This window comes from Protopterus annectens, chromosome 9.part0, assembly GCF_019279795.1.
Source record: "Protopterus annectens isolate FY-2018-M chromosome 9.part0, PAN1.0, whole genome shotgun sequence".
NCBI lineage: Eukaryota > Metazoa > Chordata > Ceratodontiformes > Protopteridae > Protopterus > Protopterus annectens.
Genome location: NC_056743.1, coordinates 674341176 through 674368792, shown reverse-complemented (window position 1 = coordinate 674368792; position 27617 = coordinate 674341176). Strand labels below are relative to the sequence as shown.

Genomic DNA, 27617 nt, shown 5'->3' with positions numbered 1-27617 from the left:
AGTTGCATGTAAATAAGGAAGATGGTGAAATGAGGTGGTCATAGTTGACCCAACAATAACCAAGCTGTCGGTGGGGGAGTCAAAGCAACTCTCTCTAGTGAAAATAAGCAGACAACCAAGTTTAGGGGGTGAAAGCCAGGCATGCATTTTAGAAAAAATGCGCACCTGGCTAGTAAGTGCTCCCCAACACAGAATGATTTTTGAAATGTTGGTATTTGCCAGCTTCATGTTGGCTACATACACCTGTATGCCTAATTTGACCCTTGCCGCTTACAGGCATGTGTTTGCAGTCTGAATCGCTTTCGCTCTCAAAATCTGATTTTGAACTTATTAAATCTCTCATTTCTGCAGAAACAACTCCTTTTCATCACAGTTGATCAGCAATGGCCGAGAATGACCATGAGCTCTTGGATTATGAAGTAGAGAACCAGACTACTGGGGAATGGGCTGATCAGCCTGCTAAAGATGTGAAAGGCTCTTTTGTATCTAGTCACAGCTCAGGCTTCGGGGACTTTCTGCTTAAACTAGAACTTCTCCAGGCTGACACTCTGCTTAAACCAGAACTACTCCAGGCTTTGACTGGCTTTGAACATCCGTCTGAAGGTGAGTTGGTAAGGCTGTCTTTGTCTCCATTTAAAGTATTTTATAGTTGACTTTTAGCCTAGGAGGTTAAGGTTGGGGAAATATTACATTCGCTGTCTTTTGTTTTTGTACTGGATTTGGGGTTCACTGTAATAGTTTGCCTGTCTGCATGCACTTTTACAGCATTATTGTGGCATAGTTGGGCTAAATATATTTAGATTGAAGAGGTGACTTGCAAAAGCACTGACTAGATCATAGTGGGTGTTATTCTGACTTCATGGCATTAACTATAGGAAAGGTGCTGGTGATGTGTAACTCACTCCCCACCCAGTCACTACACTTGTATGCAAAGTGTGCTGTTAAAGTCCACTAGGCACAAGTTACCATATGTAAGGGTGACATAACTGTTTGTTTTTCAGTTGTGTAGCAATTGAACATGCAGGGAATCATGCCCATGATTGCAGGATGATGCATGTAGCTTTAATGTCTCTATTTGTCAGCGGTTGTTGTGTCTTTCGGCTTTTCCTGGTTAGGGGTCGCCACAGCGGAACTCCGGTCTGATAATGATTGGCAGTAGATTTTTACGTGCCGAGTTGCCGGCCCTGACGCACAACCTTCAATGAAGATATGCCCATTCATGCATGTCTCCACACAGAAGACGCTCTAGCTGAGAATCGAACAGGACAACGTCTTACTGTGAGGCGACAACGCTACCGCAGCACCACCACTGCATATTTGTCAGCGGTGCTTGTGCTAAATAGTGTCTTTACAAGCTATGTGTCAAGACTAGAGACTGAACTAGCACCACTTGTCTGGTGTGTGGTGGGTAGTATATCCAATTTTAAGTACATAATTGATTGCGAGAAAATGCATTTGGTGTTCTCCTTTATGGTCCTTTCAGTCTGCTGCTAGCTAGCATAGAAAATTGCATGTGCAGTTTGTCACTTTATGAAATGATGGCAATGTATGGAAACAATGTTTTCTGATCAGTGGCTTTTTAATACAAAGACCAGTGTCTGTTCTGTGTACACCCTTTTGTTTTTGAGCTGATTTGACTGAATAAAGATGTGTACATGGTCAAATTAGTGCATCCAAATATCTTTGTCCTTGGTGCCCTGTCATCTAAGTGGCTACTGTTTATGGTCTTAATGGTGGACAGTTTTGTTTTATCTAGGCAAAACTTGAGACACCTGTGAGTAGTGTTGTTGGGGGTAGAGGTAAGCAACAGTAGTAAGGCAGTTGTACCCCACCTCCCCAAAAAGCTTCGTAGGAACTTTGCAAATATATGCTTGCTGCTAAGAAGCTTTGCAATTAAAGTTATTGCAGTGTCATTTGGGATAGGATACTTGTGAAAAGAAATGCCAATATCTTGGAAGAAAACCTTCATGGGCAAAGAATGCCATCACAGCATAATGGCTTTACACCTTTTTACATTTCAAAGGTTCTTGACATTTTTGATGTCTTGTGTTGTCCTGTTTGAGTTTCAGGCAATTTGGAAAGATGACTTGTGAATGAGACTGAGATGTAGTCACTGTGAGGGAAGAACTTTTAAGATGAACCTTTTCTGAAAAAGGGATGGTATAAAATTGTGATAGAAAATAAGAATTAAGCTAATGCATGAAGGGGCAGATGTGTATCAAGTGCCATGCCTAGCTGAGGACACGTCTCGAAAGAGAACAGCTGATGAGTCTGTATTTACTCTGAACCTGCTGTTATGACACTGAAAAGCAAACCAAGGTTTTAGTTTACTACAGCGGATATTTGTCCAGCAGTCTTAACCAAAAGTATACTAAGGTAAAGTAGTCTTCTACAACTGAAGGTTTGATGAGAAGGCTTGTGGCAGGTCCACAGTGATTGCTGCCTTGGTCCTGGCAGCGTGAATAAACTGATGGTGTCTTGATATGTACTTTTGTGTATTCGTAGTGATGGATGTATGTATATTTACAGTTTGCATGTATGTTTTATAAAGTCCATAAGACACTAGGCAGTGTGGTCAGAAACTATTACTCTAGTCTATAAACTAAAATGTTAGCCCACTTGTTTTTTTTATGAATAAAGCAATTGCTACCTTTGTGTTGGTCAACACATCCTTTTACTTTTGGTTAAAGGACTGCCAAGTCAATGGCAGCAGACCTTTCCCAGTTTCACCTCTTTAAAGTGCATTAATAAGGTATGGTAATTTATCCTCAGGTTACCACTGCCTGAATCTTCATCCCACACTGCTAGGTTTTTTCATTACATGAACAGGTCTAACTTGAGTCTTGGTTCTCCACTCTACTCTGTTTTGTTATAGTAATTGGTGGCTGTGACTGTATATACACAGTAAATACTGCAGTATAAATTCTGATCTCACATTTAAAGGTGCATTTTATGTGCACACATTGCATCTACCCTTCCTGTCCCACCCGTACGCCAGTGGTTTGGGGATAATTATAGTTTGTAGGCACTGAAAAAGCAACCTTTTTAGCATTTCACTTGGCCAAGCCTGGTTTGTAGGTCTGAGTAAAAGTTTGCAGGGATAGTAATCCCTGGCAGGGTACAAAATTAAATCTGTTATGGGGGCGGGTATTTGTTACCAATTGAAATGATAATGTAGCAAATGGTATTTCAAGGCATAGATGGCCACTGTAGCTAGACACTTTCAATAGTGGAGATCTCCTTTCTGCATTACTTGGCTAAATGATATCTCATAGTTCTCCCCTTGTGTTAAAGGGCAAACAATGGTCTCAAAACCATGCACAGACCTCTATTCTAGCATTCCAACAGGATTCATTTGTTAGAGTACAGGCCAATTTTATCAGTGTGATGTAGTAGTGATCTTGCCACTAAAAAGGTATCCTGATTTTTGTCTTGCCACTAAAAAGGTATCCTGATTTTTGTCTTGCCACTAAAAAGGTATCCTGATTTTCAAGTCAGCCTTGTCTTGCAGGTTCTAATAGCCTGGGTGGACTAGATCTCATTTTATCTAGTTTGATCATTCTCTTGCACCTCGTCACTTTTCTGTATGTCTCTAAATGTCTTGGTTTTAACTTTCATGCCAGATGTTCTCCATTTTGTATTTGTTTATTTCATAGGAAATTACTAGGCTAGTGGCCCTGAGGCCCTTATAAGCCTAGCAAAGAGTTTAGCAAAGTCAGCATCTGATGCCCTAGTCTAGCAGGGACACTGGTGGAATCCTAGGGGTGCATTTTCTGTCTCCCATCCCATGGTGGTCAAAAGTCAAGTTGCCATCAACATGGGTGCCCAAATCCCTCACTACTGATTGTGTATGGAGGGACTTCACCCTCCCCAAAGGGGATGATGCATTTTTTGGGATTCAGCTTGAGGCTGTTTCTGGCACCAGTCACTTGTTTGGGTGAGACCCTCTTGGAGGATGTCCATATCACTTAGGGAATTAATGACTGCACCCATTTTGTAGTAATCTGCTAACATGGTTTGCCATAACCCACCAGTTTTGGCCTGCACCTCTGAGAAGTATATCCTGAGTAACAGGCTGCAGGACTGATCCCTGGGGTACACTGCTCATTGTGGGTCTGTTGCTTGAGGTGGCTTCCCCTATTTTGATTAGGTGGGCTCTATCAGTGAGCCAGTTTGTTACCCATCTGGTAACATATGGATTGATTGCCTAGTTGAGTTTTATCTACTATGCCCAAGTAGGGAATGGTGTTTAAGGCTTTACCCAGGTCAAGGTAAGTGGTGTGCAGTCTTCCCCTCATCCATGGCTTTGACTGTCTTAGTCATCAACTAGATTTAAGAAATGACCCTACCCTTGACAAAGCCAGACTGTGTGGGGTCAAGTATTTGGAGGTTGCCAATGTCCCTGTTAATGAGGTCTATGATCCGTTCCGTGGCCTTACAGATCAGGCTGGTTAGGCTGGTGGGTCTATAATTTCCTGGATCGGTGAATACTCCACCTTTGTGTAAAGGGGTGACTGTGGCTGTCCTCCACTTGGCTGGGACAAAGCCGGTACTGAGGCTTTGGTTGAGTAGGGTGCCTAATGATGGAAGTTCATGCCTGAGTTAATGTAGGGTGCAGCCTGGGATGTTATCGGTCCCTATGGATGCTGTATTTTTTTGCCTTGGAGAGGGTAGTGATGAACTGTTCCCTAGAGATAAGGGATGGGGGGGCAGAAGGGAGAAGTTTTGCCAAGTTCATCTGCCAGTAGATGTGCTATATCTAGCACATTTGTGTATGTGGTGTCCTTGGCCAGTAGATTTGAACAGATCTGGGTGCTTCCTTTTGAGATTGCGGAAATATGTGAAGGTCTTATCTCTAGTAGATGTGGCCAATTTGGACTTTAAGTTGGCTTTAGAGGATTTCACTAGTGCTCTTATTTGCTTGTTCAGGCTAAGGAGAGATTGCTTCCAATTGGGCACCTGCTCCTTCTGGTCCAGGACAGCAATTTCCTTTTGTTATATAGTTTGTTACAGATATCCACCAGACAGGTTTAATCTTCTTGTGGAGGATGGTTTTGTCCTGTTGGCTATTCCTGATTCCATGCATCTATATAAATGCTCAGAAGCATTTTTCTTCAGATCATTCAAAAAGGTCTTACTGGCAAGGTCTCAACCTTCTGCTTGCAGATTCACTTTTTTTGGATATGTTTTTTTTCCACCTTGTCAAAGTATTTCTCCAGGGGAAAAACCCTTTGAAGACAGCTGGATACAATTTGAATCTCTCACCTGCCTTTCTACACTCCTGATCACTGGGATAAATTTGCTTCTGCCTGGTGTACAGTGAATAACTTTCAGCAGACACTCTCTGCTACATCCAATAGTCTGTACCTTCCTTTTGCCACAATTTTATCAGGATCAACTCTTGCCAGTATGATTGCATCTTTACTGACACCAGATCATGGGAGGTTACTAGGCTAATGACCCTGGGGCCCTTACAAGCCTAGCCAAGTTTTACCCTTATTTCCACTATCAGCATTTGCCACCTATCACCCCTGTCTAAAAGGGACATGGTGGAATCCATGAGATGAATTTAAGGTTACCTATCCAATTGTCCAGGTTGCATTTGAAGAGGGTCAGAGGTATTCTGACATGAAATAGGAGTCTGTTCCAAAGGTGTGGTAACCTCTGGGAGACAAATCTGTCCCAATAGCAGGATCTATTAATGTCACATACCAGGTTAAGGCCATTAGACCAAGTAGCCAGTGTACTATTTAACTTGCGGATATGCAGCATTTCAAATAAAGCTGGGTCAAATATTGCTTTATATGCAAAGCAGAGATGGCCTCTTGAGTAGTCTGTATGAAACAGAATAGTGATTTCTGATCTGTGTAGGACAGATGCTTAAGACCTTTAATTTTCCTTGAGGAACATTTGTGGTCTCTCCAATTGCTGCAGGTGCTTGGAAAGGTGCATACCAAAAGGGGCATTTTACTCCATTATTGGCCTGATGAGGGAAGATTTTTTTTCCTGAGGCAATACTTTTACTTTTGAGATGAGCAATATAGGATGCCCTTCTTACCACTGTGAAGACCTGATCAAAGGTGTGCCAAAGTCTCTCACCAGTGTGTACTTAAAGTGGTGTTGATATGGTAGTTGGCAGGAACATTGCTCTTGCCGAAAGGGATACATTTTTTGCATTGAGTTTAAGGCTGTGACTTTGGCACCAGTCACTTATTTGCAAGACTCTCTTGTAGGGTGCTGACATTTAGTCTGTGACTGCTCGGTTTGCACCATCAAACTTTGTTAGCCACAGACCTTTAGTTTGTTTGCACTTGTATGTTCATAGGAGGTTACTAGGCTAGCAGCCCTAGATCCCTAGCCATGTTAATCCCAAGTTGCCCCCATCTGTCCTTATTAAGTGAACATATTTTTCAGAGCTAGTCTATGGTCAACACAGATTTCCCCCTGTTCACAAGGAACATGGATACCACCCCTGGGGTTTTGTGGTCATCCATCTGCCAAGGTTGCGCTTGAATAGGATCAGTTAGGAGCTCTGCTTCATGTGAACTGGAAGTCTGTTCCAGAGGAGTGGCAGTTTCTGGATGACATATTTGCCTCATCAGCATATTCTGTTAATGTCACAGGCTAGGTTAGGATCCCTAGAGTTGAGTGATTCTTGTGCTATCAGATTTGAGTATGTGAAACATATCCATCAGGGCAGGGTTGGAGACTGTTCTGTAGGCCAGGCATAAGACTCCTCTCAGCAGCCTATACGATAGAATACAGTGACAGGGCTTTTAGTCTATCCACGTACGTCATGGTTTGGAGGTCCTGTATTTTCTTGGTGACCACCCTCTTTGTAGTCTCTTCAGCTGCTGCAGGAGTATGTTGAGATACATGCAAAAGGGAGCATTGCACTCTTATTAGTGGTCTGAGGGTCAAGTACAGTAGGGCTACAACATCCTTAGACCTGGATTCGATGAGGGTCACGTACAGTAGGGCTACAACATACTTAGACCTGGATTCGATGGCCTTACTCATGAGGTGTGCAATGTAGAATGCTTTCCTTACCACTGAGGAAACTTGGTGGGTTAAGTTCAGATTGCTATCTACCTGGGTTCCTACATCTCACACCACTGGGTTTGAGCTTAGGGGAGTGTTGTCAATACTGTAGTTGGTGGGGAATTCTACTTTGCCAACGAGAATAAATGAAAAGTGCTATTAGCTAGTTATCTGCAAACTTGGGGCAGATAACATGCTCTACTTCTGCTGAATACTCTGCTGGTGGTCTGACGGAGATGGTTTTGCTGATCCTGACTTGGTTCCTGTCTGAGCCAGCAGTCTGGCAAGTTGTGTAGAGATTTATGTCTTGTTTGAGTGTTTGTCAAGAACACTTTGGGTTTTGTGTTGAATGTCTTGGCTATGTCGAGGTAGGTGGTATACACCATTTTTCCTGTATCCATAGCCTTGGTTTTCCTATAAGTCTTACTAGGCTGAATGGGAAAGACCTTTCTCTAAAGCTGAACTGGGGTGGGTTCATGGTCTATTGCTAGTGTCTCTTATGATTTGTTCTGTGGCTTTGCATGTTACCCTTGTCAAGCTAGTTCCAATGTCAGTTTGTAGTCCACCTGTATGAAGGTGACTGTTGTGGTCTTCCACCTGGCATGTAACCTGTTCTGTGGCTGTGTCTCAAGTGGTTCAAAAGGGTCATGTTTTAGACTGTTTAGGAGATGACCAGGGATATTGCCTATGCCCATTAGTTTTTGGCCTTGAGCACCACTGGGGACCTGCTCACTGAGTTGGTGTGTTGAGGGTTTTACTGGTTGTGGGCAGGTAACTGCTAGTCTCCTTTTTGATGTAAACTGAAGGAAGGGCATGCAAGTACTTTGCAGAAGGCAGCCAGCCTGCAGCCAAATTTGGTTGCTGTAGAGAGCAGTATTAACGTTGGTTGGCTAAACTGATAAAGGTACTGGACAATGTTGGCTAGAAAGTAGACTTGAATGTTTTGGTTGTGTATAAGGTAGGATAAACTAACCTTCTAGTGCTAATGTAACTAGGGTATACTTGAAGAAAAGTTCAGTTCACTTTCCTGTTGAATGAGTAATGCTCTGGGAGGTCTGTGATTAGCCAAATCCTGCCATCCAAAATATTTAGGTTTCTATTGGCAAATACATTAGTTTAGTTTTATAGTGAGGAACATGGTGGGGGGGGGGGACTGTCCACCCAAGTTTGTGCATGCGTGGGCATTCCTACTGTGACATGCACAAATCCTTTATGCTGTTCAACCTCTTTAGGCAGGTAGACTGCTTGAAGTGGATTGGCACATGGGTGAGATAAGCGTTTATTAGTAGCCATAAGACTGATTGCTGTTCCTATGACTGATGTACATTTTGAGCATCTTAAACTGCTTATTTGAAGTTTGCAGCAAGTGTTCCACATTTTGCTTGATTTCATTAAAACCTGTACTTGATCTGCGATTTAATATTTACTTAGACAATCTCATTTGTATAGTAAAGTATAAATGACACAACATAGGGGTGTGCATAAATTGAGTGATACTTGGGGGTTGCTGCTCATATGGGGGTGCTGTATATTATAGTTTTAGTGCCTGCAGACTGGCCTTGCAAGTAGTGTGCTCAGTCAAGTACTCCACTGGTTGACATAGCCACCATGGGTTACCCTTTCTCAAAGGGATGGAGGCGCCCTTCAAAATTAGGATTAAAGATCATTTAGGAAGCTGGAGGAGCTTGTGTATGACATGATTAGAAGCCAGTTTTTACTGTAATGCTGGCTGGAAGAAAAACGTGAAAGGCTTTTATGGAGCATGCCAGCTCCAGTGCATCTTCATGCTAACTAATGAAACTGTGCCAACAGCTGTAGTTCTTGGTGGTATAGATTCTTACTGATTGCTGTACAGTCAGAGCATTGATGGTATCAAATGTGTAACCAATTGGTCTGTCAAGGTTTTCATGTAGGCAAAATTGCTTTCTTTTTGGAGGGCAAGATTGTATTGCTATAAAATATTTTTAATAGTGCTGTCAAGTGTAACCTCTTTCTTTTCCATCTAGTTTACAGGAATGTTTCTGCAGAAGCTTTCCATCTTAAACATGAAACTCAAAGAAACCTGTCCCATTGGAAGTGAGAAGGGGTCTAAGTGAAATGGGCCCAGGTAAAGTTTACCCTTTATATTAAAAAAAAAAATGATGCTATGATGAATTCTGCAGACTAGAGTCTCTGATACGAAATATGACTTAAAGAGCTGTTAAACTGATGCATCCTTCTAGTCATCATTGTTTGCAAGTTTTATGGTTGTATTCTATATTTAACGTTTTTTCACTTCTTAGGTTAATCTGAAATGTGGTGTAAAAGAGCAGCGTGACTTCTAAGTCAGAAGGCATGTTTTAATTGGTAAGTCAAGTTTAGACTTGTTTCTGTAACATAAATGTAAATTAGGTGTGCAGTGATGAAGTAAGTGTCTCTGAAAACACTTGATGTGATCTTGCAGTGTACTGATGCAGGTTGAAGATTTACCTGCAAGACAAAAAATAGAACGGGATTGCTTTGGTGTAGAGTAGACCCTAGGGGAGTAATTTGTACAATGTTTTAAACATTTAGTGATCTACATTGACAAATATTGTATTTATAGATGTGCTATTTGAGTTGCAAGTTCTTCATTCAGGAGACTGAAGTTACATGTGATGAGCAAGATGGGGAGACTGTCTTGTGTAAGCAGAGGTAAAAATGTATTTGCAGATTTTAGTAAGTTGGTGGGTGGAGTGAGCTGAATGAGTGCACATGATTGGTGCTGTATTAGTCTGTACAGCATTTGGGCCCTGTCTGTCCCCCACCTTCAGTGCTGACAGTGAAAGCCATTGGTGTGGATATAGCAGTAGCCTTTTCCGCACTTCTGATGCGGTCACCTGTAAGTGGCATCAGCACTTGTTGGGGAGCGACTGATAAGTTAAAATCGACTGAGTTAAAATAGTTTTAAGGACTTTCTCAAGTCTGCCCCTTTTACTGTGGTGGTGTGCTTGCTTGCTTTTAACCAAGTTGGGACACAAACCTGCTCCTTTGTCAGGCAGGTCTTGTTTTGTGTAGCAATAGTTGGTACATTTGCAGTTTATTGAAGCATCTTGTAATTTTTAATTTAATAATCTCATTCTACCAGGAGGCAGGCGGTGTGGCACCTTTTCACCTCAAATGCTGTACTGTGGTGAACTGTCTTGGTCCAGTGATTTTTTTCCGAGCTGAACGAGTAAGCAGCAGGGTATGTTTTATACAGATAAATGTGTATATTTAAGGATGACTGCAGTGGTAATTGCCACCCAGTTGGTAAAGAGAGGACTGCTGTATGAAAGTGGTTACAGCTTCGAGCTCTGCTGTGGGGTACACTATCAAAGTAACTGAACCCCATTTTCTACATTGGGGGTTAGGATGTCTGCTGTTACTTAATTCCGTGCTACTCTCCTACCAATACTCATGCCTGACATTTGGAGGTATTCTTGCATAATCCATCTTTGCTGGAATTCTTCCCTTGCTGTTTCCTTATGTCTCCCAAATCTTCACTGCCTGGGTTTATGTACTAGTTAAGTTGTAGAACTGCTGTGATGACTTGACAAATCATGAGACTAGTAAGAGCCACACAAATATTTAAGTATTTGCCCACATCCTTGATTTGGTGGGTTGTGGTCAGGGTTTGCTGGGGAGTGGAATTTTTTATTTAACATTTAACTGGGAAAGTCTAACTTGGAACAAACCCAATTTTCAGCAGAGGCCCAGGGAGAAAGGCTCCAGATGTATGTCTTTGTAACAACTGTGGAAGGCTTCACAATTGTAAAGACTTGCAGTCCTTGGTAGCCGTTTGCTCTCTAGTGGCTTCAGAAGTACACTTTTTCTAAGTGAGATGATTGTATTGACCCCTGAACGGGTGCTTTTTTCTCTGCCTCCTGTAAGGGCTAAGCTTGCTAAAGAAGAGGCAGTGGCCTGTTTACAAGAGTAGCTAGAGTTCTGCTGTAACAGTGGGGTCAAGATGAACTGTGATGAATGACAAAAGCAGCAGTCTTAACTGTTTATGTAAAACAAAGGAAAATAGTGTATGAGCAGTTGAGGTATTTTATACTCAAGTAGCTCTTCTGCTGTTTTGCAAGTGTAATATGCATTTGCGTGTATGAAAGTAAGATGTAAAATTAATCTGAAGTTTGCTGTCTTGAGTGCGTGCATGAAAACAGAAGGTGTGTGAGAAAGTGAAGACTGGTGATCCTTAGCAGCATCCCATAAGAGCTTTGTGTACCTCTTGGCACAAGAAATCTGGACAGAGCCACAAATTAAGTGATTTTAAATATTGCTCTTATAAACTTAAGTTGCTAAAATAACAGGGTTTTCATTAGCATGCATTTTTCTTGAGCCGGGGGGGGGGGTGTCTGCTGGCAGCAGCAGGAAAGAGGTTTGCATACATCTTCACCTTTCAACTGAAGAAATCTGGATAAAGCCTAAAAGGGGAACAAAGGCTGTAAAACAGATTTTTTTATTGCTCTTGTAAGTTGCTTAAGTAAAGGATTTGTATTGGCATGAATTTCATGAGTTTTCTGAAGGAAATCGTCAAGATCAAATGTATGTTTAATAACTTCAATCTCCAATGACTGCCAACCAAAAGAATTTAAGAGCAAGGGGCCAAAACATTTAAATACCTGGTTATTTTTTTAAATGTATTGGATGCAAAATGCTTCCTCCAACACTACAGAGTTTGAAACATTAGGCGGAGGAACTATTTTATATCAAATATACTATAGTAATAAAAATCTCATTCTCTCTAGGCACAATGTCCAACAGGGTGTGTAATGCACTTCCATTGGTGTAAACCCTCTGCTTGCTGTGTCAGTCTCAAAAACCCCTGGGTGGGTATTATTTACACACTAACACGCACCCTACACACCTTGTCTGGCATCATTGCTTGCATGTTATACAGGATTGGGGGGGACACCTGGTTGCCGGTAGAGTTCAGTTGGGTATCCTGCAAATAGGCCTAGTGGCTTATCTTTGGACTGGCTTAGTCTACAGAGTAGTGAACTTTAATAGGCAAGTTAACACTTTAATTCCAGAATCCTTTACCTGTACTTCTGTTTACCAAAAGCAGTCTGCTGGCTGTTGATACAAAGCTCTTAAAGCTTTTCATCGTGATCGTAAAGGCTCTTAATCCATGTTCCAATAAAATAAGGATTTTTATGGAGGCAGGCCTGTTTTTTCACATTGAAAATATTGCTAGTGGGGTAATTCAGCTATTGGTTTTGGTGTTGCTATAAGTTGTATATTTGAAAGATGTGTTGTTATGCAGGTTATGGGAAGAAACATTAAAAAGTAGGCAGCCTTTACCATAAGGGAATATCACACACTCCAGAGCACGTGCATGGCTTTAGGTACTGTACTGAAGATTTGTGACTATGGTAGCATTGTTACCTCACAGCAAGAGATTCTCCCGTTCAATTCTCGGCTGGAGTGCGGGGAGTGTCTTCTGTGTGGAGTCTGCATGTACCTCCCACGGTTGGGTGGGCGTTCGAAAGACATGCGTAAATGGGCGTGCCTTCGTTGAAGGTTGAACGTCATGCAGGCACCTCGGCGTTCGTGAAAATCAACTGCCAATCATTAGCGGACTGGAGGTCCGCTCTGGCGACCCCTAAAGCCGAAAGACAACAACAACTGAAGATTTGTGACTGGTTTTGCTGTTGCTTTGGTCATATATGTATCCTTCATCCATTTTGTGGCGGATGCAGATATTTAGTCAAGTCGTGCTAGCGTTGTCTTGAAACTGTGTAAAGTTAACTGTTTTGTCATATGTAAACTTAATTTCTGACCTATTCAGACCACCACGCATATTTCATTGTGGATATCCTTAAAGTAATGTTTATATGACTGTATTCTGTTTAGCTTTCTGAAGTATTCAGCAACTTTTGGCTTGGATTCAGTCTTGTAAATGTGTGAATTTATATCCAAATTGTCCATAATTTTGGCCTACTTTATTTCCTTCCTTGATGGACTTTGAAAAATCATAGTGATTACAAGTTTTTCAAATCTGGTGGCATAAACCTGTCCCACTCTTTTTAATGTACTTGGTAGTTCATGTATCAAGCAAGTTTTTGAAACATTGCTTACCCTACACTCACCGAGGTCTGTTACTAAAGTTAGTACCAGAACTGACTACAAGGTGTGTAGCCCCCCCCCCCCCATTTCATAAATATAAGATGTAACAGTTTGCATCAGAATGTTCTGTTTAACCCTATACTGCAGTAATCTGAATAGCTTGCTCCTTGGTTGGGTATTGCAGCATTATTTGGGAAGTGACTGGGAATGCCACCTGTTCTTCTCCACCTGTGACCTGCAGACTGGCATATTGTATGGTGTGCTGCATATGGGCTTCTAAGTAGCTTTTCTGTTTTTAGTAGTTTGTTTTCCTTCCTGTTAAAGCAGGCTAAAATTGTAGAACTAAGCTTAGTCTAGTTCTGCAATAATGCTCACTCTGGTACACACAGAAAGGAGTAAAATGCAGTATCTTCAAAATGAGATGAGGACGGATCTCTTAATGTCCATTGTCTTTCATCTCGTGAGACAGTGCAACACATGATTTTGCTGCAAGTCTTGTAGGTGATGGTCTTCAGTATTTTGGAATTTACTTTACAGCAGTGAACAAGTTCTGGGATATAGTTGGGTTCTCCATGTTTACTGAGTGAAGTACAACCAGTCTTGTGCTTACTGCAGATGTAAATGTGTGGAAACTTGTGACCTTAAAACCTGCACGTGAACAGTCTTGGAAGTCAGGACTCTGTGGGCAATTTTAGTGGCATAAACTGTCACAGCAGTGAGCACTTGAGGGTTAGGAATAGCAGTGAATGGTGGCAGAAAGTTTCACATTAGTCACTCAGTGGAAGTGATAGCCAAAAGGCTTTTTTCTTAAGGGGAGCAGTCATCAGGTGAGTTGGTATAGCTTGCATTGGCTATGGTTGTGTACAATAAGTTGAAAAATGGCTAAAGAAATGTATTTCAAACTAAGTGAATTCAGCAAGGCGGCTAGATTTTTGGGGGTAGTAGGTGATGTGGCCATTGGGCATATTTATGTGGGATGAGGGGCATTGCACAAGTTAGAACTTAATACTTTTTACGTTTTTTTAGGTGGCATAAAGAGGCAAACCCCAGTTTTTTGGAAGGAATTCAGCCTATGAAAGCATAGGGCAGCTGCATGATTTTAAATGGTATTTCTATCAGTACATCCAGATTGTCTGGCAGCAACAGCAGTCCTTTCAAAAGGGGCATCTAGCTTTGGCTGCTGTCATGTCTCCAAAGTATTTTAGAAATAGAATTGTTCCTTCTGCTAAAGGATTGGAATACCACTGGAAAAATTAACACAGGTGGGGATATTTTAGGCTTTTGCCCTTGAATGTTGGGCACTTAAAGCTGAGAGTAAGGTATAGTGGTCAAAAGTATTGCATATTTCAGATTTGGTAGTTTGCATGTGGTCTATAAATTGTACATAGATTTGTCTCCCTAATGCAGCTATTAATTTCAGTTTCAGGCTAACAAATCTGGACAAATTAAATGTGTAGTGTGTGTATATAAAATGTGAGTTTTTTTCCTGAATGTTTAGCAGCACCACTACCATTAAAACTGCTTTACTGCCTTTAGAACTTACAAACAAATTGTGGTAATTGACTGACTTCATTGACACTGTCCAGTGCTTGTTTGTGATTTGTGCTAAGACTGCAAAGTGTGGATATTTTTGCTTAAGTATACTTGTTTTCATGTGGTCCTGGTAGATGTTTTGATACCTAATGATTCAAATTTGAGTGAAAGTTTCTCACTTATAGCTAGCACACAGTGGCTGCCTTTGCTGATTGGAAGGCATGTTTTCAATAGATACCAGACTAATTGCTCCCGAGTAATTCATAATAAAACATGTAATGAAAGCTGCAACTTCAAGACTGGGGTGTTTGTCCTTGGCACCAAAAAAAATCCTTTGCACCAGAAACTGGGCAGTATGGATACGCTAAGGGGATATGCCTCAGTTCTGTGGTTGTACAGTGTGGTGTAGAAGAGGGCTGTCATCCCCTGTGTACAAGGGGACAAGCAGACTGCTTGCATAGGGGTGTGGTGTGCCTACCTTCATTGCATGTGGTTATTTAGGCAGTAGTGTATTGCCATCCTTCCTGCAAGGAAAATGGCAGGAACATTTATTCATGGAGCTTTTGTACTATCAGAAGCTTTGCGACAGCTTAGAGTGCTGTAAGTTAAGGTATTTACCTTTGGTAGCATTTGAGTTTTAGGTTTGTAGTCAGGGGAGCCATTGAAGAACCAAGCCCAAAGTCATGATGCCCTCAACCAAGGAATAGCTAAGTGACTTGCTGAATGAGTAGTTTGCTGAGGGGAGTAAAAGCCTGTACCACCTGAACTGCTTGTAGTCTGTATCTTTGCACCAACTACCAGACACCATGCTCTACTAAGTTGTATAATACGGTTTGGCCTTTTGCAGAGCTCTGGGCATGTATTTCTTGTTCCTTTGCCAGAGTCTGTCCATTGTAAGTTTGTAAAACAGGTGCTGAAAAATTTAGTTTTGACAGCCGTAGTTTGATCTCTACAGTTAAGGGGAGGTACCTTTACTCCGTAAACAAAGTTCTTATAGTTTGGTGCATTTACCAAATACTACTCAAACATTCAGTGATTAGTTTTTCTTCTGTTAAAATTCTGGCCAAGTTTGTGGGGTTGTCTCTGACATGCTTAAGCAGATATGACAAGGGAATTGAAGCACAGCTGTTTTACTGTGTTGAGTGTTTATTCTGTGGTCTGGGGAGTTGCTTTCCTCTGAACTGCTGATTTGTACTTCATAATTGTCTACCTCTTTTAATGGAAGTGACAGTGGCAGGAGCTGTCTTGGGGGGGGGGGGTCTGTTTCTGGTTGTAAAGTTTGGTTTTGCAGAAGGTGTGCCTACAGGCATTCCTATCACCTCCCTTCCCCCAGCTGCAGGTGTAAGAAAAATCCCTTTTGGGTCAAGCAGAAAGAAGGTTCTCCCCATCCATGCAGAGCTGGTCTTGGAGTATTAATAGTGGCTGATAATTGAACAGTGCAGCTGAACATACAAGCTGCTGTATGTGTAGCAGCAGTTTACAAAAGTTATTGGTGTATGCTTCACTAAAAACTGTCTTTCAGCTTTTCCTGGTTAGGGGTCGCCACAGTGGAACTCCGGTCTGCTAATGATTGGCAGTGGATTTTTGCAGTGCCAAGGTGCCAGCCCAATGCCCAACCTTCAAACAAGGCATGTCCATTCACGCTCGCACCTACCTGCATGTCTTTAATGTCAGTCAACTATGGGGAGGACATACAGACTCCACACAGAAGGCATTCCAGCCGAGAATCGAACTAGAGAACCTCTTGCTGTGAGGCGACATGTTAACTGCTGCACCACCACGGCCTAACTATGCTTCACTACTATTGCTTAATGTAAGCATTAATGAAAAATTTCTCTACTTGTTCAGCATTGGAAATTGGTATAAAATGCACATTGGTGTGCATAGTTGTCCCTCTAAGTTATTGTTAATGAGGTCCCAAATTATTGGAGTTGATTACTTGTAATACATGACCACCTTAAATGATTTAGACCTGCTTTGTTGTAACAATTCAGGTCTAAAATATCTTAAGTGTTGTAAAGGGGGTTGGCAAAATCTATACACACACACCCATTTAACTGTGCAAGTCTACTGTCCACAAGTTATCAGGAGAACTTCTGAGCAATGTAATATTTGGTCAGAGATTGAAGGAATCAAAACAAATGTGAAGCAGCTAAGAACTTTTATCCTCTACAAACTGCAACCCTTCAATCCGCATTTTGGCACGTGGTTCTGCATACACAGGAATTTGAATGCAGGAAGCTTTTCTTGAAATCCATGTCTTGTTTTTTTTCCTTCCTGTTAAAAGCACATGGCTAAAATTGCAGAACTTTGTTTTCAATATCCAGCACTAATGGCTGGCTCTGGTATTCTCAGGAAAGAAAATAAAATGCACACTCTTCATGAGATCAGGCTGGACCTCTTTCTTGATGACCTCTGTTCTGTTTCATGGTGTAGTGAAAGTTTGCTACTATTTATTCTTGTACTTGGTAGTATTTGAGGGTATATCAGGATTAACTGACTACCACTGGAATCTTGGCTGTTTTAAATGTTCACTGCCCAAGAAAATTTGAATAAATTGGGTTTTTTGTCACACTATTCTGTATAATGGAGTAAAAAAGTGCTGATCTAGAGTAACTTTAAGGTACATTGCTCGTATGAACTCTTCCAACTTTTCATTTAAATATGATGGGTTATAGTGTTGGGTTGTAGTTTAAATTTGCAGTGGGGGCATCTTTTCTGGACTGCACTCGTGCATGCACCGCACTATTTTTTTGAGTGTCTCTGGTATTCAAGATACCAGCTGCAGGTATCCTTTGCCTGTGGCGTGTAGAGCGCAGTTTCAGAGGTGTGAGGATTACTGTGGCATAGTTTACACTAGGTTCTCAGCTGCATCTCTGATCTTTGGGTGTTTGAACATAGTATTTATTATTGTGAACTCTTGTTTTGAAACTGCTAACTTTAATGGCTAGGCAGTGTTATACTCTGCATGTTTTTTTTTGTTTGTTTTTTCTTCCCCAGCATGACATTCAAATCACAGTAACATGAAAAAGGGTTTCAATTTGCAGAAGATGGTTCCAGTGCAGTATGGTAAGGGAGAGACCAACCGTAGCGAATGGTTTTGCAGCAAGTAGCCATTGTAAGCAAACTGCTAAACTGTAATGTGGCCCTCATGTTGGAAACCACCAAATGTAGCATGACCATTTTCTCAAAATATAGTATCAAGTGCATATTTATGTATGTATGTAGCTATGTATGTATGTATGTATGTACATTTTCAGCGGAGGCCCGGGGAGAAAAGCACCACAATTAAAATATACAGACAGTAGTTACATTGGATTTACATAGCGATTAACATAGCAATTAATTACAAACATAGCAATTAATTACAAACATAGTTTCAAATGAAGAACATAGTACATCAGTAGACAACTAGAATCTTTATCTGCAAAGTACATAACAGACATTGACAATTGTTACAATAAGAAGTTCCTGCTGTATAATAAGTAGTAGGCTTATGAGCATCCGAGCTTGCTATAATCAAGGTAGTTAGTGGGGTGGAAAAGGTAGTGGTTGGATGGGGTGGGTGATATTAGAGTGGGAGTTGCAAGGGCATAGCCAGCATGTTTTTAGGTGCACTTTTAGTAATGTTTTGAAGTGGGTGCATGATGGTATGGAGGCAATTGTGGGAGGGAGGGAGTTCCATCATTTGGCTATGGCGCAAGAGTAGTTCTTCACCAGCAAAGTTATTGGCTTTAGTGATCTGCAATTGATTTTTGTTGCTGGATCTTAGTGGTTTGGTGGTGCGATAGGGTTGCAGTAGATTCTGGAGGGATGGGACATTTAGTGGATGGTTTACTAGTTTGTGGGTGAGTGAGAGCTGATACCATTGTAGGAGGTGAGGGAGTTCAAGCCAGCCCAGTTCAGCAAGTGACAGACAGTGGTGACTACGGTAGGATGCCCCTGTGGGGAATTTGGCGATTTTGTTGTAGTAGGTCTCTAGCTTGTTTAGATCGCATTGCCTTAGGTTGGTATATATTGGAGAGGCATAAAGTATGGTGGAGATAAGGTGGGAATTTGCTACTGAAATCTTTGCTGCTTTGGTGAGAAGTTGCTTATTTCTGTATAACGCTCCTAGTTTTTTGTGGACTTTTTTTATGGTCATGGATATGTGAATGTCAAATTTTAGTTTGTCTATTTCCACTCCTAGCAATTTGGTGTGTACTGTTGGGTGTATAGTGGTGTTGTCTTTTGCTGTGATGTTAAAGTGAGAGTTGGTTTGAGTATGTTTGGGTTGGAAGAAGAGTATTTTAGTTTGGGATGAGTAATAATTGGGCATCGGGTAACCAAGTTTCAACAGAGGAAAAGGCTTCCTGTGTGACTTTTTGCAGTTTGGGTAGGGACTGGGCTGAGCAGATGATGGTAGAGTCATCTACGTATTGTATGAGTGTGCCATGTTTGGTGGCAGAGGCTAGATTATTGATGAAAAAGAGGAGTAGGGGTCCAAGGATGGATCCTTGGAGAACCCCTATAGAGACATGTAGTTGGGGAGATATGTCATTCTGCCATACAATGGATTGTTGACGGTCAGACAGGTAACTCTGAAACCAGTTGGTGTCTGAGAGAAGGATAGGTTGAGGATAGAGATGAGTTGTTTGTGTGGGACCATGTCAAATACTTTAGATAGGTCTAGGAAAGTAGCAGAGGAGAAAGAGACATTGTTTTTATGCTGAAGGATAGTGTTGGTAAAGGAGAGTAAGGCAGTGGTGGTGCTGTGGTTTGGTCAGAAACCATGCTGAGTACTGGAAAGGAGGTTGTTAGTAAGGAGGTAGTCAGAGACCTGAGAGTGAATGCATCTCTAGTATTTTGGAGAGTGAAGAGAGAATAGCTATGGGGCAGTAATTGGTTAGTTCTGTGGAGGGGAATTATATGTGATACTTTCCATAGTGTGGGAACGTAACTTTCTGACAGAGATCGGTTAATCAAGATGGATACTGGGTAGGCCAGAGCATCAGCTGCGATTTGTAGGTATTCACTTGGGAGGTTGTCTACTGCTAATTTGGTGGGATTAAGTTTAAGCTAAGAGTTTTTTTATGTTGGAGGTAGGTACAGGAGAAAAAGAGAAGGCAGTGGGGAGATTACTAATTGAAGGTGTGGGTTGGAAGGGAGTGGGGTTGTGGTGTTTAGCTAGTGATAGTATGGTTTGTGTGAAGTGTGTGTTGAATGAGGTAGCAATATTTTTGGAGGAGTGAGGGATGTTAGGAGGGGTACTGACTTTACCTGGGTGGAGGATGGAGTTTATGGAGGACCAGAATTGTTTGGGGCTGTGTTGGGAGGAGTCTAGGGCAGACTGGTAGTATTGGAATTTGTACTTTTTTATTAGCTTTTTGACTCTATTGCGTAGTTCTAGGAATTTCTGTCTAGTTGAGGGGGTTTTGGTTTTGCACCAGTGCTCCCAAGCCTTATCCCTGTTTTTCATTTCTGATTTAGTGGTTTTCTGTAGCCATGGGGAGGGTTGTGCTTTGTCTCTGGAAAGTCTTATGGGGGCATGGTAATTAAGGATGCTCAGGAATGTAGTATTAAAAAAATTCAACTGCGTCATCAGGACTGAGGTACTTTAGAGGATGCCAGTTACATTCTTTGAGGGATGAGATGAATGTGAGTGGGTTAAAGTTTAGTTTTTTACGTATTTGATGGTAGATGACAGGTTTAGCTTGGTATAGGTATTTTTTGAGTAGGAGTGTTGGGGAGTGATCACTGAGGCTGTCTGATAAGCAGCCTGTTATATGTGACTGAGGGCTTTTACTGACTAGTATCCAATCCAGGGTAGTGTGCTTGCTGGAGTTTTTATTTATCCTGGTTGGCGACTGGACTAGTTGGGTGAAGCCATGAAGGTTTACATGATGGGTTGGATGGTTGCCAGAACAGGATTGCCTGTCAATATTGAAATCTCCTAAAATTATAGTTTCTTGGGGGAGATGGTGGATAGACCAGCCGAGGAGGTTTTCTAGTGGAGGGATGTTTTGGCCAGGTGGGAAGTAGCATCCAATTATGTTTTGGTTTATTTTGAGGTTGGTATGTATTTCTTCAGTGCATATTTGTGGAACTGATGATTTTAAGATCTGGATGTTTAGATGCTGTTTAAATATTATAGCTACACCGCCTCCTTTCTTGTTTAGCTAGTCTACTCTTAGTATGCCGTAACCGGTAGGGAGGATTTGCTCACTGGTAATGTGAGATTTTAGCCAGGTTTCTGTCAGGATGACTATCTGGGAGTACAAGTCTATGGTGGTATGGAGTTCATGGACTTTGGTGGATATACTTCTAATATTTAGGCTTAGTAGAAGTCACTTGGCTTTCTATTGGCTGTGATATGGGAGACGTTGTGGTTTCTAGTCTGATTATGAGGATTGGGGTTGGAGATGGTAGGGCCAGGGTTGGGGTGGATGTCTCCACTTAGGGCTAGTTTTGATATGCATGAGGCTATTAGTTTTCTCAGTTTTTGAATGTCAAACGTTTAGACAGCAAAGTGTTTTCCATGTAGTTGAATTCACGCTGCTGGAGAGAATCTAATATAGCCAGCAAGTTGATGTCTAATATTGATTTTAAAATCTGCTACTGCATGTAGCACCGTAAGAAATCTAAATGGTTTAATTTTGGTAATAGTTTAGATGTTGCCAGACTGGTGAGCTTTAAATGGTGTGGGATATTCCAGTGTGTGCGTGCACTGAACTCTTAAATGGGGTTAATTCAAGTTATACTGGCCTTTAGTCCATGGGTCTCAATACTGCTGATAGCAGGTCATGCGATTAAGTGGAGCAATCTCTCTATTGTATAGATAAAGTAGTTACTTGTAGGTTCACAAGTTTATACTAGGCCATTGACCTCCAGGGCGTTTACAAGCCTAGCTGTATAACCAACCCAGTTTTGTTTAGAGTACCTTGGATGCCTGCATGGTGAGGTATGGGAAAACAAGTTATGAATAGTACTGTCTGTTGGAATGGAAAATACTAACAATGTGAACATGCAAATTGAGGGAAGCTTGATACACAAGCAGTAATGCCAGACATGGTGTTAAGGTGTGCAATCCTCTTCCAGGAGTGAAGCCTCCACCTCTGAAGGCCATTAATTACACATAACACACCCAGGGGGTGTTATTGCTCTTACATAATGGGCTTTATATATTTTTGATGTGAAATGGTTCCTCTGCCTAATGTTTCAAACTTGCTGGAGGAAGCATTTTACATCAGAAATGTATATAAAACCATGTTGAGGTAAGAGGTCCAGTGGCATACCTCAACCTCTAGAATAAGTCTGGATGAAGACATACGTGGGGGAAGAAAGGCCCAAAAATTGGGACAGTTTTAAATATTGCTCTTGTATACAAAGTTGAGTAACTGGTTTTGCATTAGCATTCATTGTTTGAAGGGAATGAAGTCTGAAATTCAAAATGCCTGACATTCCGAATTAAATTCTCAGTGCTTTGCCAGCAATTTACCAGAAAACAAATTGAGGACTGCCTCAAAAAATGAGGCACAAATCTGTACAGTTGAGGTATGCAGACCTCTGCTGTTGCCAGGGATTGCTGTTGCTCTTCGTTCTCCTGTTTTCATCACTGTTAAGTTTACTTTTTTTATTTTACACTTTCTAAGCATCACTTTTGCTGTTTACAGAGTGTAAAATAACTGCATGATTGAGCTTGCATTCACTCGCATGTGCACTTCCACACTTTTTTATATTTTGCACACTAAACGGCAGAAGTGCTGCTTGGCGAATGTAAAAATGGCAGCCGTTAGGTTTTTTTGTCAACTCCCCAATGGCTGCTGTGAAGCGGGTGACTCATTTTCAGCAGGCAATACTTCAGACTTTTTCCAGCAGGGTATTTAATATAGTTCTCCAATCCAGGTGCTTGTGTAAAGTTTGCCCATTATCTAAGTTAGTGTAACTGACCCCCATGTGCAAGTAGCAAAGTCTGCCTGCATGGTGATTGAAAACACGCCCCATTGTACTAAACCTAACTTAAGCTATGATGTGCAATTGCTGAGTAATGGAGGCCCACTATAAACCATTTTAAATTACACTCCGATTAAAATAACTGAACCAAACCCACTACTCATCCGCTTAAAATACCTGAACAAATTTTAAGTAAGAGTCCCAGTCTTTGCAAATGTCTTAAACTGTGATGTCAGTTTATCAGAATCAAACATTTTAGAGACTGCAAAATATCAGGGAAGTTGTGATATGGCCTGTGTAATGTTAATGATAACACAGGTGGTGGCACCCAACAGACAGTGGTTTTATAATTTAGTAGTAAAAGTTTTTTGTTGGTGTTTGTATGGCAAATGGGCAAGATATAGCATTTCATTGTACTAACTTTGAAGCTCTTTCCCACATTTGTGAGAAACTGCTAATGCCCCATGACTTTTTCACTAAGAAATCTGGAGATTCAGTTTAAAGTTGTCCATCACCAAAGGAATGGCAAAACCTGCACAAACCTTACTGAGGATACAAGGTTTACACAATAGCTGACTAATATTGCACTTTACACACTTAAGTACTTGAAATTCCTAATTCACATTCTGCTTTCTCTTCGCTGTTGCTATACACTGGCAGAGCATCCAATTGGCTGTAAAGGCATTCAGTTATGCATATTAAATGTCAGCTCTTTATTGTGGGTTTAAACACTAGACTGACATGAGGTGGTACAGCCTAACATGATCCGCCTTCCAAGATGGTATAGTCTAAACTGAAATATCACTGGGGTATGTTAGTAAGGGGGTAGCTAAGGGTAGTGGGAGTTGGGGTTCGGAGGTTAATTTCCTTGGCCCCTCTCTGGCCATCAAGAGGCATGGGGGCCAGATGGGGTGACTTTTTTGCAATTTTCCATCCAGTGAGCAAAGTTTCATTAGTCAGGGATGAGCTCTGCTTTGTATAGATAAGAGCTTGTTCCATAGGGCAGGAACCCTTTGAGATGACATCGTTCTCTCCAGCATATTCTGTTCTGTTGCAAAGTTTAGGCGCTTGTATCTAGTGTTTCTAGGACTGCTTGTTTTGTAGTTGTGCAACAGATCTGTTGGGCTGGATCTGAGGATGCCTTGTGCGACAGGCATAGGTTGTCTCTCATTAACCTGTAAGACTCTAGAGAGGGTGAGGTATTCATACCGCAATTATCCTGATGAGGAATGCAGCCTGTGGCAAGTGATCAGGTACACTCCAAAGGGGCATTGCCACTACTTTGCCCCTATCAGAAATATCCTTTAAAGGGTATTGGAACTTCCTGGACCAGGATGCCATACCCTGCTTAGAATGATTTTTCTTAACTGTCTTTGGCTGTGTGTGCTGGTCAAAGAGCAGATTAGTGTATTCCAGATCCGGGTGTTGCATTGTTAAAGTAATTAGCCTGGGTAGATTTCACAAGTGAACTGTGCTTTTGAGCTTTAATCTGTTTTTTTTGGCACCATTCCATTTGTTAGAACTTTTGTAGGATGTTTTTGTCATGGGGTGATCTGTAACTCCCAGTTTAGTCATCTGTGAACTTGGTGAGCCATTTCTAAGTAGTAGATACCAGACGAGTGTGCCTGACTGCCCTGGAGTACTCTGCTGGTGACTGGTCTCCTGGTGGAAGTAGTTTCACTGATCCTGACTTGGTTCCTGTTCATGACTCGAGTCCAGCGAGTTATGTAGGGATTTATGCCTAGTTCCGAGTTTGTCAAAAACACTTGAATGGGATATTGTATCAAATGTCTTGGCTATGTCAAGGTAGGTGGTATACAGTTTTCCCTTCGTCAAGAGCCTTTGTGCTCCTCTCCAAGATGTCTTACTAGGTTGAATAGGCAAGACCTTTCCCTAAAGATGAACTGGGGTGGTTTCAGTGTAAATTGCCATTGTCCTTATGATGATTCTATGGCTTTGCATGTTAGACTTGCCAGACTTGGCCTGTGGTTCCAGGGTTAGTTGATGGTTCACAGTTATGAAGTGGTGACCGTTGGGTGCCTCACCTGGCATGTAACCTGGTGCCTAAAGTGGTACTAGAGTGTTTTTTCCTATTTAGATGACCAGGGATATTGTCTGTTCCCACCAAGTGATTTTTGACCATGGTGAGCTCCACTGGGACCTGCTCACCAAGAGTTAGGCTATGCTGAGAGGGTCCTTCTGGGTCTGGGAAGGTAACTGCTAGTAGTTTTATGTAAACTGAAAGGAAGTGCTTTGCAGAAGGCACCTAGCCTACAGTCTGATTACCTCTTGTAAGTTACTGGATGGTGTCCTCTAGAAAGTGGACTTGAATGTTTAGTTTTATATATGGTTAGGTAAACATTCCATTTGTAGTAGTAATGTAACTAGGCTGTGCTTGAAAATTGGTCAGTGTAGTCCAGCTCACTTTCCCATTGAGTAAATAATGCTGTGGGAGGTCTGTAATTAGCCAAACCTTGCCATTTAAAAAAATATATATTTTTATTGCAATTACATTATCTTTTATAGTGGTGAGGAAACTTGTATTTAAGGGGTGGAGGGGTGTATGGGGCAGAGCTGTCCACCCGAGTTTGTATGTTTAGCTGATGTACACATCATTACACCACTCCTTAACCTTGATAGGCAGGTTGCCTGCTCGAAGTGGATTGGCATACGAGTGAGCTAACACTGGTAGCCATAAGACTGCAAATTGATATACTTATCCATAGAAGGAATTTTAACATTTTTGAGAATACTGAACTGCTTAGTTGAAGTTTACAGCAAGTGTTCCACATTTTGCCTTTCCTCTTCAGAGGAGAGGTAGTGTTCCTCAAATGTGCATTTGATTTGGGAATTCATTTCCATTAAAACCTGTACTTGTGATCTGAGATTTAATACTTAGTACAGGTTGAGGTTGTCTATGTAATGAAGCTTAAATGACACCACAAGGGTATGCATGTTTTTTTTTTTTTTTGAGTAATGCTTGGGGTTTGCTACTGCCCATATGATGTATGCTGTACACTAGTTTGTGCTTACAGGGACTGGAATCACAAGTAGTGGGATTGTGGAGTGCTTGAGGCACTGATTTACACTGTGTGGTCTTTGGGGTGTAGCTAACTGCTGAATGGTTCTGCACTGGTGGTTACAGCCACATGGGGATGAGGATACCCTTAAAGATAATTTAGGAGGGTGGAGAAGCTTGCGTGACATGGTTAGAATCTATTTTTACTGTAATACTTGCTGGAAGAAAAACTAAACATGCTAGTTCCAGCTCAAGGGAATATCTTCCTGCTAACTAATGAAACTGCACCAGCAGCTGTAGTTGGTGCTGATTGGAATATTCTTTCTTCCTGACTGCTGTACAGTTTAAGCATTAAGAGAGTATCGAGTGTGTAACCAACTGGTCTAGTTGCTTTTCATGTAGGCACATGTTCCCTTTTGGAGGACAAGGCTATTTAACAGCAGTTTTCAGTACAGCATGTATCAAGTGACCTTTTTCCATCTAATTGTACAAATGTTTTGGCAGAAGCTTTCCGAAGTTCGAAGAAACCTGTCCTGTTGGAAGTGAGAGGTCTAGGTGAAACAGGCCCTGGTAAATAATTCTAGTGCTACTACATTTGCAGACTAGTCTCTGATACGAAGTATGGCTAGGTAACTGCATCCCTCTAGTCATTGTTGGCAAGTTTATGGTTGTATTCTATAACTTTTTTTCTCACTATTTAGGTGAATCTGAAATGTGTTGTAAAAGACCAACATTGCCAAAAGCCAGAAGGCATGTTTTAAGTGGTAAGTAAAGTTTTTTTAAGCTTGTTTCTATACCCTAAATGTAAGTTAGGAGTGCAGTGATGAAATCGTTAGACTAGAGTCTCTGACAACACTTGATGTAATCTCGCAGCGCACTGATGCATTCCAGGTAGCACTATGTTTGAGTGGTCTCTGGTCTCTGTTGGGAGTAAGGCTGATCTGTTTTTCTTTCTTGCAGGTAAAGAATGGGATTGTCCTGGTGTAGAGTAGATCTTAGGTGAGTAATTTGTACAAAGATTGTTCAGTCAAATTCTGTTTTGTTAATGTGCTGGTTGCTTCAGTCTCCTGAGTAAAGGAACTTTGTATGTAATGACCAAGATGGAGAGCCAGTTTCTTGTGTGAGCAGAGAAAAAAATCTATTAGATTTTAATAGGTTAGTGGGTGGATCGAGCTGAATGAGTGCACATGACTGGTGCTGTAATTGTCTGTACAGCATTTGGTAGGGGCTTTGACTTGCATAGGTAAAGTTCCTTTCCCTCACTTTCAGTGGCAGACTTGAGTCAAGCCAGCAAGGCTGAGAGTAAAGCTGTTGTGGAAATAGCAGTAGCATTGGTGACACTTCTGATCCGGTCACATGTAAGTGGCTTTAGCACTTACTGGGGGAGTGACTAATACTTTTTTTTTTCTCAAGTCTGCCACTGTTAGTGTTCTTGCTTTTAACCAAGGTGGGACCCAAACCTGTCCTTTGTCATAGGTTCATAGGTTCATAGGTTTATACTAGGCTATCTGCCCTAAGGCATTTATAAGCCTAGCCCAAATTGTTGTGGCTTACGCCACCCCTTATATGAAAAAATACTGTGCCCATTAGTTTGTTGTGCCTCTGTCCAGCAGTGACACAGAGATGATTCCCGGGGTAAACCTACGATCTCCCATCCACAGGTCAAGATTTCTCTTGAACAGAGCCAGCGAGGTGCTCTGCCTCACATGGACTGGGATTTTATTCCACAGCATAGGGAGTTTCTGAGTGATAAATCTATCCCTCCAGCACGTCCTATTTATGTCCGTGCTAAGGTTTAAGTCACTTGCTCTAGTGGTTTTGGTGGATTTGGATTTTTTGAGGTGGAGCATGTCCATTAATTCCGGGTTGGACATGGCCTTGTAGGTCAGGCACATGTCACCTCTGAGCAGACGGTATGCGACTGAATAGAGCTGGAGTTTCTTCAATCTGGCAGCATATGACAGATTTTGGAGTCCCTTTATCCTTTTGGTGAGGAACTTTTGGGGTCTCTCCAATTGCT

The 27617-nt window shown here is 41.6% G+C and overlaps 1 long non-coding RNA gene and 2 other non-coding genes across 3 annotated transcripts; all 3 read left to right on the top strand.

The window, feature by feature from the left end:
• The first annotated feature begins 357 nt into the window (after positions 1-357).
• Positions 358-26599, top strand: LOC122810899. Its single transcript, XR_006366144.1, has 5 exons — positions 358-603; positions 9048-9148; positions 9324-9387; positions 26299-26361; positions 26558-26599. It is a non-coding gene; the product is annotated as an uncharacterized LOC122810899 (long non-coding RNA).
• LOC122812569 lies at positions 13423-13592 on the top strand. The gene has a single exon (XR_006366535.1). It is a non-coding gene; the product is annotated as a small nucleolar RNA SNORA81 (small nucleolar RNA).
• Positions 16918-17087, top strand: LOC122812570. Its single transcript, XR_006366536.1, has one exon. It is a non-coding gene; the product is annotated as a small nucleolar RNA SNORA81 (small nucleolar RNA).
• Positions 26600-27617: the final 1018 nt, after the last annotated feature.